The following is a 14,914-nucleotide window of genomic DNA, read 5'->3' as shown; positions in this document are numbered from 1 at the left end:
AGGCTATGCTCCTGAAGCAGATCTCTGTAAGAACTGCTGGTACAGACCCTACCACAGCATTGCAATTTCCACTGGCAAATGAGATCCTCAAATTTACTTTTGACAAAAGGAAGCCTTATAGATTGCTTAGCTTTCCAAACGTCTAGGTGTATCCTGCACCTTTGTAGCATATTATTCAAACTAAAGTGGTACAAACCCTCAGTAAAACCATATTGCCTCAGAAAATGAAAGTAGAACTTTCTATGCAGCCTGAGATCAGGTGCAGTCTTTTTCATTAATGCTCATGACGTGAAGATGTCCTGGTTCCAGCCAGCACAGGGTTATTTTTTGTAGCAGACATGAGGGGCACAGCCAGGTCATGGAGGTTACTCTACACCATCTCATGTCATTGCTGGGATGGAGGAAAGGGACATTCTTCTAGGGAAAAGGGTGATTGCTCAAATTGTAGATTTCCCTGAGGTGAGGAAATGTGGCAGAGCCATCAGCTATTTTATTGCTGCTACTGCTCCTTTTCTTATCTCACTGCTGTTTCCAGTAAACTGTTCTTAGCTCAACCCATGATCTTTGCCTTTCGTGCCTCCAATTTTCCTCTTCAGCCCATCAAAGGGGGAGAGGAGGGGAAAAGACAGAACCGATGTGTGGTTTGGAGTATGGGGGCACTAGACTGGGGAGTACCATTCCTAAACCTTGACAGAAGAGCAGAAGAAAAACATCTTATACAGGTTTGAATTATACTCAAAATCCCTCTTCAGCAGACCTCAAACTCAAGAGAATATAGAAAACTGGATTTTATTTTTGGTTCATAAGAAATCATCTTTCTGTATTTGACACCAAAGGGTTGCTGCAAACATTAGCCATCTCTGCTTTTCGGCTGAGTAACATGTGAACCACTGAGTTTTCTTGTTTGATTTTGTCACATGGTCCTTGGAGCATGCTATTATGATACTATCTAGGCTGAAGCAAGCATTTACAATTTGAGTTCAAAATTCCGAATACAGTTTAAATACCAATATCTCACATAAAGGAAACATTAAGCATTTCTAAACGTAAATATCTTCCTATATTGGCACTTTGTTATTTTGTGTGAGCATAAGAACGTTGGTTTGTGGGTCGTCCTTTAAAAACAAGGTGTTTTGCTCTTTCATCTAAATGTCATTCTTCCACAAATATCAACAAGAAATTTATGGTACTATAACAATAGAATATTGCTGATCAGGATTGGAACAGACTATTGATTTATCACCACTGGGGAAAAAGAAACACTTCTGTTAAGAAAAAAGTAAAAACCTTTTCAACATCACTTTAGTCAGCACAGAAGCAGCAGCATCTTGCCAACGTGGATGTTTTAACATCAACTTCAAGTATCAAATACACTGTCCCTTTAACTAAATATCCATGTATATGTGGTCAAGCAATTGCTGGTGTTGACAAGTATTTGGGCCACTGCCCTTGCTCTCATACTTGCGTAATGATACCTCTGACAGAGGTGCCTAGCAAAGAAATCCATAAAGTGGCTAAAAAGCAGCAGTGCAAGCTGGAAGACAATGCAGGGTCTCTGGCCTTGCTCTGTTGCCTCTGTGTTAGAAATGCATTTGCTTTAGGACCAGTCCACCCTAGCTTCATCTGTCTCCTGTGCTTAAGAATTCAGCAAATACGTGTTTATGCCACTCTCAGACAAACAAACAAAGACCTGCATCATGGCATATTTGTGAGCACAGGCAGGCTAATTCATTTTAAAATGCCACGAGAGATTCCCTGAATAAGGAAACTGAATTTTCCAGTGTACAATTCTTATCAGTAGTCATTACTGTTATTATTAAAAAGCTCTTCCAGTTGCAGAAAAAAAATTTACAAATCAAGGCTCCAAATATGCATTCCTTTTGCTAACAAAGCTCTCTGCACTTTAATTTCCTCTCTAAAGGTAAGGTAACTAGGTTTATTTATATTACAAATTTTAAAAAAGCCCAGATAGCTTTGTTAATCTTTTAATAGAAAAATATCATCATTGACATCAATAAAGCTTCTTGCAGGGCAGCCCCTTATTCACTGTTAACAAGTGGAAACTCCAAGTATAGCATCAGCTATATCAAACTTCTCAGATTTTTAATTCCTCAGTTATTCAAATGTTTATTCTTTACATCTCAAATTGAAAATTAAAATACATTGTTTATAAGGAGCCTCACATTCTTTTTCTATCTTCTTAGGTACTAAAAGGTGTTTTTATCACAGATCAGATTTTTCTACAGAAATATTTACAGTACATTTTCTGCAGAAAGAAAGCTGCAATAGCAATATAAGTAATCTAGTACCACACCTGAAATATTTCATTTTTGCCAAAGAAAAAGGACTAAACCAAGGAGTCCCATACTTCAACAGGAAAGCAGTTCCCATATTTCAAAGGGAAAGAAATGTCTTAAATATCCTTTTGACTCTTAAATGTATTTAGAAAATCACGATAACGAAAGACCACTTCAATGCTGAAATTAAATCAGAAAAAAGTGAGTCTGATAATCAAACACAACATTTTGCACAACTGTTTACTTACAATTACACTGTTTACATGCAAAGGCTTTCTAGTTATTCAAGAAGGGCAGCTGAAGCCCCTAATAACCAGAATGCCTAAGGGTACAGTAATGCTTCACTAGTATGACAGAAGTCTAGCTTTTGTTTTTAATATATTCCTTTTCTTCTCCAGAGGCATCTCAACATCCCTTAAAACATGTCAATTTAAACAAATACGGTTTGGAAAGTCCACATTATTTACTTATATGTACTTATATTTTATAAAGATTTGAAAATACAACAGCTTTCCATGAAAAAATACAAATAAAATCTCTTTTATTACTTAAATGTTATGGATACTATATCTGTCCCCAGTATATAGCGTGTCTCATGCAGGATAACATCTAGAGTTTATCACAAAAGATTCAAAGAGAATAATTCAACTCAGAATTTTCCAAGTCATGAAATCAAACTAAATCATAGGGGCAGTCAGATTTCCCTGCCAGTTTCACATATGTGAGTATCTGGGATCCTAAGCTGTCATCATTGAAATCTCCTAAAGCAGTCTTAGAACTGTGGCTCTCTCTCCTACCACCAGGAATTTGGCAGTGCTGGGATTTTGTTCTCAAATGGCATAAAATCAAATTTAAATAGGAAAATACTTTGCTCATTTCTTCTCCACCCAAGTGCAGTAATTTCCCACAAACACAGCAAACTCTCCTTTCAGGAAGTGCATGAAAGAATCCATTATGTAGGGAGGAATAAAAGCCTGAAATCAAAACAGTTTAAACTCCCAAAAGCATTGTTAAGGATATTATAAAACTGTAAACAAGAATCCAATTCTTGACAAATAACCAGGTGACATATGCAGGAGTTGAAAAGGAAATGCTCAAGGAGTCCCAGGTGTACACAGGCATAGCAGGTAAGGCCGCACCTAAGCATATGTGATTAAGTCAAGTTTGAAATCTTGCAACATCCTCATGAAACTTGGGATCCAAACAAAAATGCACTTTTACCTATGAACTATGCCATAACAAGGCTACTTGGAGATTGTTCAGACTTCTGGGACTATTTCAACTTTGGACCTCATTACGATGCACAGCACAGACAAGGTGACAAGCATTTCAGCAGGCTGACTGCCCCACAGCATGCAGCTCCCGAGAACAACAGGCTGTGGTTTGTCCTTGCTGAAGGGAAGCAGCCACTCTGACAGCTGGAAATCCACCACAGAACTCTGTACCACAGACAGGCGGCAAAACCACACCAGTATTTCAAAAAGTCCTATTAGTTACAAGCCCTTCAAAAAAGAAAATAAAGACATAGCCAAGAACAAAACTTGCAGTTATAATTCATGCATATTTTGATCACCATTACTCTAGAAATAACAAAAACAACATTATCAAAGAGAAGAAATGAAGATAAACTCCAAAATACAGCATTATATTCAAGGTTAAAATAACAGTACGAACAGTCAAATGAAAAACTTCAGCATGGTTTAAAAAAAACCAAACCAAGCAAAACGTCCGAAACTACCCTAGCATCACAAAGAAAATAAACTTTTGTTCTCAGGGGAATTGAGTTATAAAATGAGATAGGTGCGTGTATATAACAAATAGTGTGTGTACATATAAATATACACAAACATTTAATTTGTCTTCCTGAAATAAACTACAGGAGGATGTATCAATATATATCATTGTACTGTACTCTCTGCTATGATGGGAAAAGCCAAGCAACTGAGAACCAATGTGAGAAGATAATAGGTAGCAAAGAAAAAACAAAGCATGAACACTGACTTGATTCTTCTTAGTGTCTCTTTACATCCCAGCTCTGAACATGTTATGTATCAGTAGCATATTTAGTAAAAAAGATATCAGAACTGTTTCTTGGTTTACTACTTCAGGTACTAATGGCACTTATTTTAATTCTTACCAATGCTAAAGTCAAACTGTACAGTTTTTACAATTCTTACCAATGCTAAGTCAACCTATACCCTTAATTTTCACTAATTAAGGGTAAAAAGGAAAACATTATTCTATGCTTTGCTGTAAGCCTTTCAAAATGTCTTTAAGAACAAACAAAAAATTAACTCACACTGGCCACACCCTCCCAATATAGCTTTTCCCAGTTCTCAACTTCTTGATTAACACCAGCCATCAATTCAACAAGGGGCAATCACAGTCGTTTACTTGTACATAAAAAGAACATTAATTTTGGGGTATGTACATTTCAAAGAATATCTGTACATCATATTATATATTGATTAATGAATTATATTAACTTAAGCATTGTTATTTGGTGCTGTCACTTGCACAAAACACAATAAAAAGCATCAAGAGAGCCTGAAAAGCAAAGAATTAATTACCAAGATTATCTCTGCATCCACATTCGAATGGTTGCTCCTAAATACCCGGACTGCATTCAAAATGCATGTATTCAGACTTTTTCCCGGTGTGCAGAGTAGAGCTCTCCCTCATAACTTTTTCAGTCACTGGAGTCGACCAGCAGAGCACCAAGGGCTGCAGCTGGGGACCGCTCAGAAGAGAAGCTGTGCAAAGCGTCGGGAGTGCCCCTTGAGCAGCCTCCTGCTGCACACACAGGCCACCTGCGCACTGCGAGCTGCTGGAGCTTCCACACGGAATGCAAGGGGCTGCTAGGCAGCTCCAGAAACTCACATTACTGCTGACCGACCAGCCACCTCTTTCAGGGACGTCTGTAATGCATAACGAGGATTTCTTCGTTTGAAGGCTCAAATCACACCGGGGAACGTGTGATTCAAAGTACAAGCAACTCCCGTCTGACATAAAGCTCTCTGCCACACTTGCAATTATTAGGGAAGGTCCTGAGGATATTTCCTTGAACTAGCAGTTCATCCCTCCTATTTACAAATTGCTCAGTGGCAACTCTTCCCTTTGGATGTGACTCATGAGCCTTGGTTTGCTCGTGCCAGAACCTGCAGCTTTTTGGGCATGTATTGCAAAACCTCACCACCAGAGCCCCTGCCTCCCTCACCTCCCCCTTTCTCACTATGAGTACTCAAAGAGGTTTACTTCTCACTTCATGTCTCTTAGAATGTAACTAATTGCACTGGAGACAACATTCATATTTACTACATTTAATTTTAGCATAAACTATAATTTACTGCAACCAGTACTAAGATTTTATGCAAAGCTCCAGACCAAAAAAAAACCCAAAAAACCAAAAAAAAAAAAAAAAAAAAAAAAAAAACAAAAAAACAAAAAAACAAAAAAACCCCAAACCAAAACAAACAAACAAACAAATACGACAAAAACACAAAAAACCCAAACCAAAAGACCCCTTAAAAAAAACCCAAAAAACAGGGTACAAAAAACCCCCCCAGCTCTTACCAACATTCTTATTCCACAATTTGATCAGTAGGTTTAAAAAAGTGTTTGTTAAATGTTTACCTAAACTCAACAGAAAACTGTAAGTTTCTTGAGTAGAAATCCTTTTGCAAACAGGGCCACCGGCTAGCAGACTTCCACTCTGATTCATGGCAGTCCCTCGTCTCCTTATGTGCCTGGGCACACCTCCACACACGCACCACCAAGGTGGCCATTTCCAAAGACAGGCTGCATGTCCTCAAGTCAGGGGCAACTTAAGGGCTTGATCAGCAGCTTGACAGAAGAGTATCATGAAAGGGATGACAGGTTTGAAAATATCTCCTGTGGCTCCACAGCCACTACTGACAGGTGACCATAAGAGTGAAAATGCAAAAATGTAAACTAACATTTGGAGCATTTACGCAGGCTTTTGAAAAGCTTGCATTGTGCTACAGCCCTCATCGCTTCATATCACCACTACTCGCATGCACCTGGACGGGTTAAAGGCTAGCACAGCTACACCTTTGTTTTGCTAGCATACACACAAATGTATATATATCTATGACTAATTCCACTGAGAACCACAGGTCAACTCAAGGACGTGCAAGTTACCTACTCCTTTGTATACATGCCCTAAGAATCCCTAAGCCAAAAACTCTCTCCCACCACATAGGTTATGAAAACCAAAAGACTTAGCATAAGGAATGACTATTTGTATCACTACCACAAATTATTCACATCAAATCTTTAAGAACTAATTTTGCTGTTAAAACACCCAGACTGTCAAGTTAGTCAAGACATGATGTACAATTTCAAGAAAAATCTACAAGTAGAACATCACAGTAATGAATGCATTACCATATTTTTTTCATGTTTTATTAAAACAAAATGCTCCAATAAACTTACAGAAGGATCACTAAGATCATTTGTCAAATGACAAAAAAAAAAACCAAACCAACAAACAAAACACAAAGAACACTGTCAGAAGATGCCTTCATTCTTCATTAACAAAGCCACATATATTTTACATTAACCACTTTCTTGACAACCTGAGGAAACTAGGAAATATGTGTGTCTTCAGCTAAAATATGTTTTAGTTGAACACCAAGAAATTTTTAAAAAACTTTCAATTTTTATAGTAATTTTCATTGCAGTGCTCAAAATACTTTACAAGCCTTTGTGGCTTTTATTAAGATATCAGCTATAATAGCTGAAGATAACACTTACAGAAAATTGTTTGTAATGTTAGAAAGGCCAGTCTCTGAGCACCAGATCTGAAATCGTTCAGATCTGTCATGAATTCCAAGTACTCTCAAAACTAATGATAAAATAACTGAATAAAATAATCGCTGATAAAAATAACACCAGAATTTCTGAAAAACAAATCTTAGGAAACTTAAGTTGTACCCACAACAACTTTGGCATTATTATGATGTTCTTTAAAGTCTTAGTTAAAAGCCTTGCTAATACAGTGTCAGTGGCACGCTTTCTCAGTGCCTCATACTATCCCTCAGCCAACATTGCCTTTAAGATGACTGAACCAGATGCAACTTTTAAGACAAAGCTGAAAAAGCATGCTCTGAGCGAATCTGTGGTCTGGTAGTTCGTTCAAACTCTAAGTTTTTGCGGCCCGACACAGAAACTCTCCCCAATACTCTTCTCTCCATTTCCAAGCCAGCTAGGCGAACTGCAATTGCTTATTTTAACATAGGTCCTTTTCCCACACAAGCACACGAAAAAACTGACCAGAGCAAGAATTATGCTAAATGTGCAGGACTGTAGCAAACCTGAGTGGATTTCACCCGTATATAATCACTTTATAAACATGAACCCTCAGATTCAATGAGCTTTCAATTTCTGTCTGCTGTGATTTCAGAAACTACTAGTGGCGTTATTGCTGAGTATTTCAGATCTGTGATTTCTACGATCAGCCTCACTCCACTTCTCCTACCTTCCTCTTCTAATTCTTTGAAGTCAGTCTAAGAGGAACGTGGCAGTTCAGTGCAGAACACATTCTCTTTTTAGCATTTGCAATGCAAAACTAGGTTTTGTTCGGTACAGAAATCTTGCACAATAGCCTGCGTATACGTATTCGTTCCAACAATGCTGTCCTATGCAATCACTCTGTAATTACACACAGTCATAAAGCTGCTGCTGTTGCTGCCTGGAACTGCAGTCTCGCCCTCTAAACAACCTAATAGTCTCTGCATTAGGACATTTCTTTTTCTCTCTTCCCCTCCCTTAACTGCTTGCTCCAGTACAGATGGCCTTTACACTAAGCTCAAAGCACGTAGCCGGAATGAAATCAAGTAATTATTAAAAAATTAGATGTTTTAAAAGAATGCAAAATAAATCTCTGTTGAGCAAATAGAATATTTTACTAATTCTGCAAGCTGCAACCACACAAGACTTTACAAACCAAAAATAAATCCTGCTTACGCCTGTTAAAAAAAAAAAAACGTAAGTATTATATAAGACTCTCACATACGCGCGTAGGTGTATTGTCAGCTTTTACTGCTAAACTGCAACGAATCGGTCTTTTGCAGTTGCTGCCAGAAAAGAGCTGTACACTTGGGAGCACGGGATTTTTCAAAAATTATCTAACAAATTCCTCCCCGCCCCCCTCCACCGCGATCCGACCCTGGCCACGATGCGCGCTCGGCGGCGGCCGGGACCCGGCGGCTCCCGCGCAGCACCGGGGCCCCGCACGCGCCGCGAGCAAAGAGAACCTTCCCGCGCCCCAACCAACCCCCCAAAATCCACCCGCAGGCAGCTCACCCGGACACAGACACATCCTGAAAGCGGTGCTGCAGCCAGGCAGCCGCGAAGAAACCCCTCCGGAGCGCTCGTAACAACTCAGGGTACGTAACAAGTCAGGAGGCGGCGGCTCAGCAGCCGAGCCTGGTCCCCCGCAGCAGGCGGGCCGGGAGTGCCGCTGCCCCGGCGCCGTGGGGCTGCGCGGCCCGGGCGCGGAGCCAGCCGCACTCGTCACCTCCACAGGTACTTCTGCTCCTCATCCTGCACCCAGCACCCACAAACAAAGCACGCATCACGACCCCCAAAAGAAACTCCCCAGGAAAGATACCCCTCTCCAAAATGGCAGGAAAACGGAAGCAAATTGTGCAAATTGAAAAAAAAAAAAAAAAAAAACCAAAAAAAAAAAAAAACACAAAAAAACCAAAAAAAAACAAACGCGTGGAAAACAGAAGAAGGAAGAGAGAGAAGGTGCTGGCTCACCTGCGCAGCCAGGCACGGCGGGCGCCGCGGGGGAACGTGGAGCGGCTGTTTGCAGAGGGGGGCGGGAGCGAAGAAGGAGGGGGGGAAAAAAAAAACAAACTTTGTTTCTTTCTCTCCGGGACTCAGCGAAAGCGTCACTTCCTAGTGCAGTAAGCGGGGAGGCTCCCGGGCTCGGGCTCCTCAACTCCTCCTCCTCCCGCCTTCCTCCTCCTCCATCCGCGGCGCGGCTCCCCGGCGGCCCTCAGCGCCTCATCCCGCCACGGGCCTGGGCCCCCTGCCCTTGTCCACAGATCGCGGCTTGACCTTCTGCGCTTGGCTGTCGCTGCTGTTGGCAACGAAGGAGAGGAAATCCCCAGCGAGTGAGGGGCGGGCAGAGAGTTTGCAGCATTGATTTGAAAGCCAAGCCCTGCAAAATACTGCCGTGTCCAATACCCGACGGAAAGCGCCGCTTTGATGTCCCCAGTTCAGAGCTAGCCTCTTCAGCGAGATCAGGCTTCGTGTCCTTTCTCTCTAAAAGAAGAGAAAAGCAAACAAAGAGCTTTTGGTTTTTAAGGAAACCCTTGTACCAAAGGAAAACATCTGCTTTTCTGTTTCCCCCTTTCGGTCCCTTTTCTCACTTTTTCAGAAGAAAAAGTGTGGGGGGGGGCGGGAAAGGAAGGGAGAAAGGATATTAGTCCAATGCAAATCCTCAGGTCATGTCTATATTGTTGGCTGTTTTACCAACACCTGAAATTTACTTTCACAATAACTCATACTTCTGAGGTTTCTAAAAATGTCCAGCTCCTCTTCTGGAATAGGGCTTCCTTTGCTGCCTTGGTCCCAGAATCAAAAACACAGTGTGCTGACAAATGCAGGCACGCCACTCTACCCTACTAAGGCAGGAAATAAGGAAGCTGCTTTGTCATTGCTCCCTCTGTAGACTGCTCTGCTACTTGAGTTTGTTAACAATCAATGAAACTTCTAGATTATAAAATAACCTTTAGACAGCATTCACAGATTAGACTCACATTCAGTGAAACGTCGAGCAACATGGAGATGCCAAACATTTTTCTTCAATGTGCACATTGCCACATGTTTACCTTCATCCAGGCTCAGATCATTCAGTGCACAAAGCAGCATTGCTGGATTTTGGGTTTGTTTTTTTTTTTTTTTCAGACCAGCAGGGCACTTTCCCTTCCAGCATGTATTGCCTTATAGATTGAAATATAGAAGAAATTTTTGCACTGCTCACTGTAGTTCATGTTTCTTTCACAATAGCTCCTTGCAGAACTTTTTACCAGGGAAGCTCAAGATGTGTAGAAACAGGAGCCCAGAGAAGTGACTTGCCTATGACTACAGACGCATAACCAGGTTACTCTGATGAGTCCCAGGTCAGCAGTCTAATTACCACACCCAATCTTTTCCTGTCATGGTGCAGAGGATAACAGTGAGACACATGGTGGTGAAGAGCAAAATAGTAGCCACGGGTACTACTGGTAAAGGTTTTTTTTTCTTTCACAACCAGAGGTATCATTTGATGCAACACTGTCTCAATAGGACCTTCAAGGAAAGCTCTGCTATAGCATCATTAATACATTTGCTCTTCCAAATTCATGATAGACAGGAATAATAGGTCAATAACTATTTAAATCAATACAGAAAGAATATTCCCAGATGTTCACAAATTACCTGACATGTAAAGCAAACATAAATTATTGAACATATAATAACTAGCTGTAGTCAAAGGCATACAACTCATTAATTTCATTTGCTCTAATAAAGATTGAAATGAGAGATTCAATAAACTGGAGTTATTTCCTCTCTGTTATGTTAGGCAATCGGTGCCTCCCATGAAGCACATCAGATATTGATGAGATTGAAATTACTTATGTCAGCTTTCACTGGGGCCAGAGCAAACCCAACCAAAAATAAACCAATCTTCTATGATTTTAAATCATGTTCTAACAGCAAAGCATATCTCTTTGTTCCAGACAGAACAAATGCATGTTGTACTTCACCTGTTTGGAGGCTGGGAGCAAAATGATGAGCAGCATCTTGTGTTTCACAATACTTAATCACATAGAAGCAGCAGACAAGCAGAAACGTCATCATCCGGCTGCAGAAGCGAACATTGCGCAGAACAGGGAGTGTGCTTTCTACCCTGCTCTAGGAGATATTTTAACTTGTTGGGTTTGATAGTTCCTTCCTAAGTAACATGTCAGGCAGATAGGAATCATGCTGAGCCAAAGACAACATAGTAACCACAAGGACAAAGCTGAAACACACTGTAAGATGCAAAATCTATAGGAAAGGATGACTCTATTTCCTAAACACACCAAATGGGATGAGAACAAAAACAAGCAAGCAGGTAGGTACACCAACTAGTTTATAGATCTAAAATAGAAGAAATACTTCAAAGACACCATGATGTTTATAGAGCTGTATGTTAGTGTTTATCTTACTGAGCAATAAAAATTTTATGAAGTGTTTTGTAAGGATTTTACAGTTATACACTCTTCAATTGTTTCTCCATTCCTCACATTACATGGACCTTACATCTTCTCCAGAGCTAGCCATCATAATTTTCTTCTTTTCAGTAACAGAATTTGCTATGCTTTCTAAAAGCTTTTCTTTCTCCTTTTCTCAGCATATACTGAGATAACATGATGGCTGCACTTCTATCAGCTTTACTGTGACAAAACTTAATACACACACATTCCCTGTTACGTCATTATTTTGTTACTACATTGAATGAGATTGGAAGATCTCCTAGCTATCAGCATATAAAATCTTCGTTTTCTTTGGCTTGTACAGACACATCTTGTAGTGTAACAACATCGACTCATATCATTACTGGATTGCACTGAGTCAGAATTTGGATTAAAGACTATGCTTTGCATACTTAAGTTTGCAAAACCGAGCCATAGGCTCAGTAGGTGGCACTCTTTTCCCCGCATCAGAGTAGAGCTGAGGCCCCGTCCTCTTTGTAATTCTCGGGAACTGAACTTGTGCTCCAGTATAATGGGAGACATTATGGAGCCATTAGTTCTCCCTGAAATTAGGTATAAAATGAAGGTATTAACCACTTTGACTAATAAAAAAGCATTTACATCCTTTGTAATAGGAGTTTCAGATTCTAATAGGCCTAATGCTTCCACCTTATAATCACACTGAAATTTCCTCTAAAATTTCAGTAGGATGTGATTTTTATTTAAAAATATTAATTTCAGTATAAACCAGTAATTAATAGCTGCAGTGTTTATCCCATAAATATGTTCAATGCTCAGAGGCAGGACTGCCTCTAGACAAGCCACAGAATGGACTGACAGGGACCATGTGAAGTTCAGCACAGACTAAACAAAGCCCTGCACTTTGACCAGACTGACCTGCCATTGCACAGGCTGGGGCTGGCAGGACACTCAGTGCCACTGAGTAAGATCTGGGGGTCCTGGTGGACAGTGGGAGAAACGCCAGGCAGCAGTGGAGGCTCACGCCATCCTGGCCTGTATAAAGAAAACATGAGCTAGGTTTAAGGGAAAATACTATTTCTCTTTACTCATAATTTGGTAGCCTGTGCCTGGAACACTATGTGCAGTTTTAGGGATCCCAATATGAAAAAGATGTTAATAAACTGGAGCCAGTCGAAAGTCAAGATGGTCAGGGGCTGGAACAGATGTCCTCAGCAAGAAGAGGCTGATGGAAACAGTGGTCATTTCAACCAGTAGTGAGGATAATGAAGCAATGAGCAGCACCATCTGATTTCAGTGCTGACCCTCACTTTGAGCAGGAGGCTGAACTAGTGACCTCCCAGAACCTCCTCCAACTTGACTGATACTGTAATTCAAGAAGCAAATCCTTTTAACTCACATAAAAGGAGACTTAATTAAATGACAGTCAGATAGTTTGAAAATGTCTCATAGGAAATATGAGATTGTATCTGTTTCAGATTTGTTGGGCTTTAGTTTTGAGGTTGTGAATTTAGAAGAGCATCAGCCTAATTGCAAATAAAGCCATTCCCTCATAGTCACCATTTCCCAGCACTATTACAGGAGAAAATGTTCATAAAAATGGTTTTTATACAAGACTAATTACTTTATACTACAGAGAAATGTTAGTTTCTCCAATACCAATGTATGTTTCCCATCTTCATCAGAATTAATCACTCAAGTTTGAAATATTATGCTAGGGCACAACTTCTCTTGGGAAATTTGCTGCAGACAGATAGAATGTTTGGAAAGAAGGGGTCTGGCCTATTTAAAAGAGTTTTCAAAAAGAAAAAAAAAACACCCTTGTGCCTATATTTTACTCTTAATATCTGAGTTTAAAATTAAAATACTTAATTCAAGCTAGATTTTAGCAAGAGTCAGCTTCTTTGATCAACCTGGGGAGAAAATACATGTATTTATAGAGCATGCATGTGTAAATGCATATGTATACACACACAGTGTGTCATGACCTGGCTCCCTGTGAACCAGGAGGAAACCTTGTTACATGAGGGAAAGGGAGGGACCCTGTGGTTTAGAGAAGAAACCACATGTAAAACGAAGTTATTCACATTGCTTAAACACTACTGAAAGAAGCTCAGATGCCATGGTGGGAAAGACAGTGTGGGAATCTATGAAGTACCAAATTGTATGGCATGCTGAAAACCAGGTCAACTTTCTTCCTAATTTTGCTAGCTTGTGTAGCTTTAAAAAGACTTTGTAGTCTTTCTGCATTTACTCTCAATATTCCCAGAATGACACATTTTTTGTTTGTTCGTTTTACAAACAGTAGTCTGTGGTAACATTGTTCGCTAAAATTGAGAAAAATATAGTATTTGAAGAAGCTAAGTGGTGAGCTGAAGGCCACGTGGAGGTTGAATAGCTGGGCTCTGGTTAGCTCCAAATGCTCAAGTCCACATGTAAACTCTTCTGTCCCACTATACTGTTCCTGTATTTTAGGAGCTCAATATGCAGGTGGTACTAAATTTCAACATGCTCCATCACCAAAGTGTCACCAATCTACACATACAACAATAGGACACCAAATGCTTCTTGCTGCTCAATTGACTGAAAAGTGACACAAGTCCTTCTGAAAATTAGGTTCAAGTTACCTTAAGGAGGATGATATTAAAAAAATCTAACAACAACAAAAAAGACTTTTTAAAAAGCTACCTCAGATTTTTTCTTAAATATTTATTGATTGTATTGTCTTACATACTGTGTGACAGGAGCAATTAGAAAATGAACTGATGAATATATGCATATTAGAACTCTGAAAATGTAAAGCACCATAAATTCTTTAGCTTTATTTAACTATTTATCATCATAATTTAGGTAACATAAATAATAATGCTACTACCTTGGAAAAGTCCATGGTCTAGTAGCTCTCAACAAGATCAAGAATACTTCAGATCAGGGAAATACTCCTGAAAAACATGGTAGGCAAGAAATATCAAGAACTGGTAGGCATATGTAAATTTTTAATCCTAATACTTTTTTTTTAAATGCTATAATCAGTTCATGGGATGAAGTCAGGCTGAAGTTAAGGGGGTAGAAAAGTTCACAGTTTGGGGCGAAGATCAAGTACTGGGAACAGGAATGACTGCAGTACAGCTGCAACGTAGCTCTTTTGGCAAGTACCTTCCACCAAAGCTTCTTCTGTCTCTCCTTCCCCAAGATAACCAGCTGTGCTTTCTTTAAGCTGGCTTCAAGCCCACGCAGAGGCGCTCAGAGTCCTAACAACAACAAATGAACAAGAAAAGACATTGCGACAGCATGTACTGTAAAGTAATATTCACAGCTTGGTTGAATTTAATGTAATAACAGAAATAAAGACTGGAATTCAAAACAATAAGATGTGATTTTTTT

General features: G+C 39.9%; 1 protein-coding gene across 1 annotated transcript in view; it reads right to left on the bottom strand.

Annotated features, from left to right (window-relative positions):
• Positions 1-9,221, bottom strand: part of MIDEAS (mitotic deacetylase associated SANT domain protein) — a 53,653-nt gene extending 44,432 nt beyond the window's left edge. The window contains exon 1 of the mRNA XM_059473745.1: positions 9,084-9,221. The gene's annotated coding sequence lies outside the window, so the exon portion shown is untranslated. The remainder of the gene's footprint in view (positions 1-9,083) is intronic.
• Between the last annotated feature and the right edge of the window lie 5,693 nt (positions 9,222-14,914).

Source organism: Ammospiza nelsoni, chromosome 6, assembly GCF_027579445.1.
Source record: "Ammospiza nelsoni isolate bAmmNel1 chromosome 6, bAmmNel1.pri, whole genome shotgun sequence".
NCBI classification, from domain to species: Eukaryota; Metazoa; Chordata; class Aves; order Passeriformes; family Passerellidae; genus Ammospiza; species Ammospiza nelsoni.
Note: the sequence above shows the minus strand (reverse complement) of the source record. Positions and strands in the feature narration are given on the sequence as shown.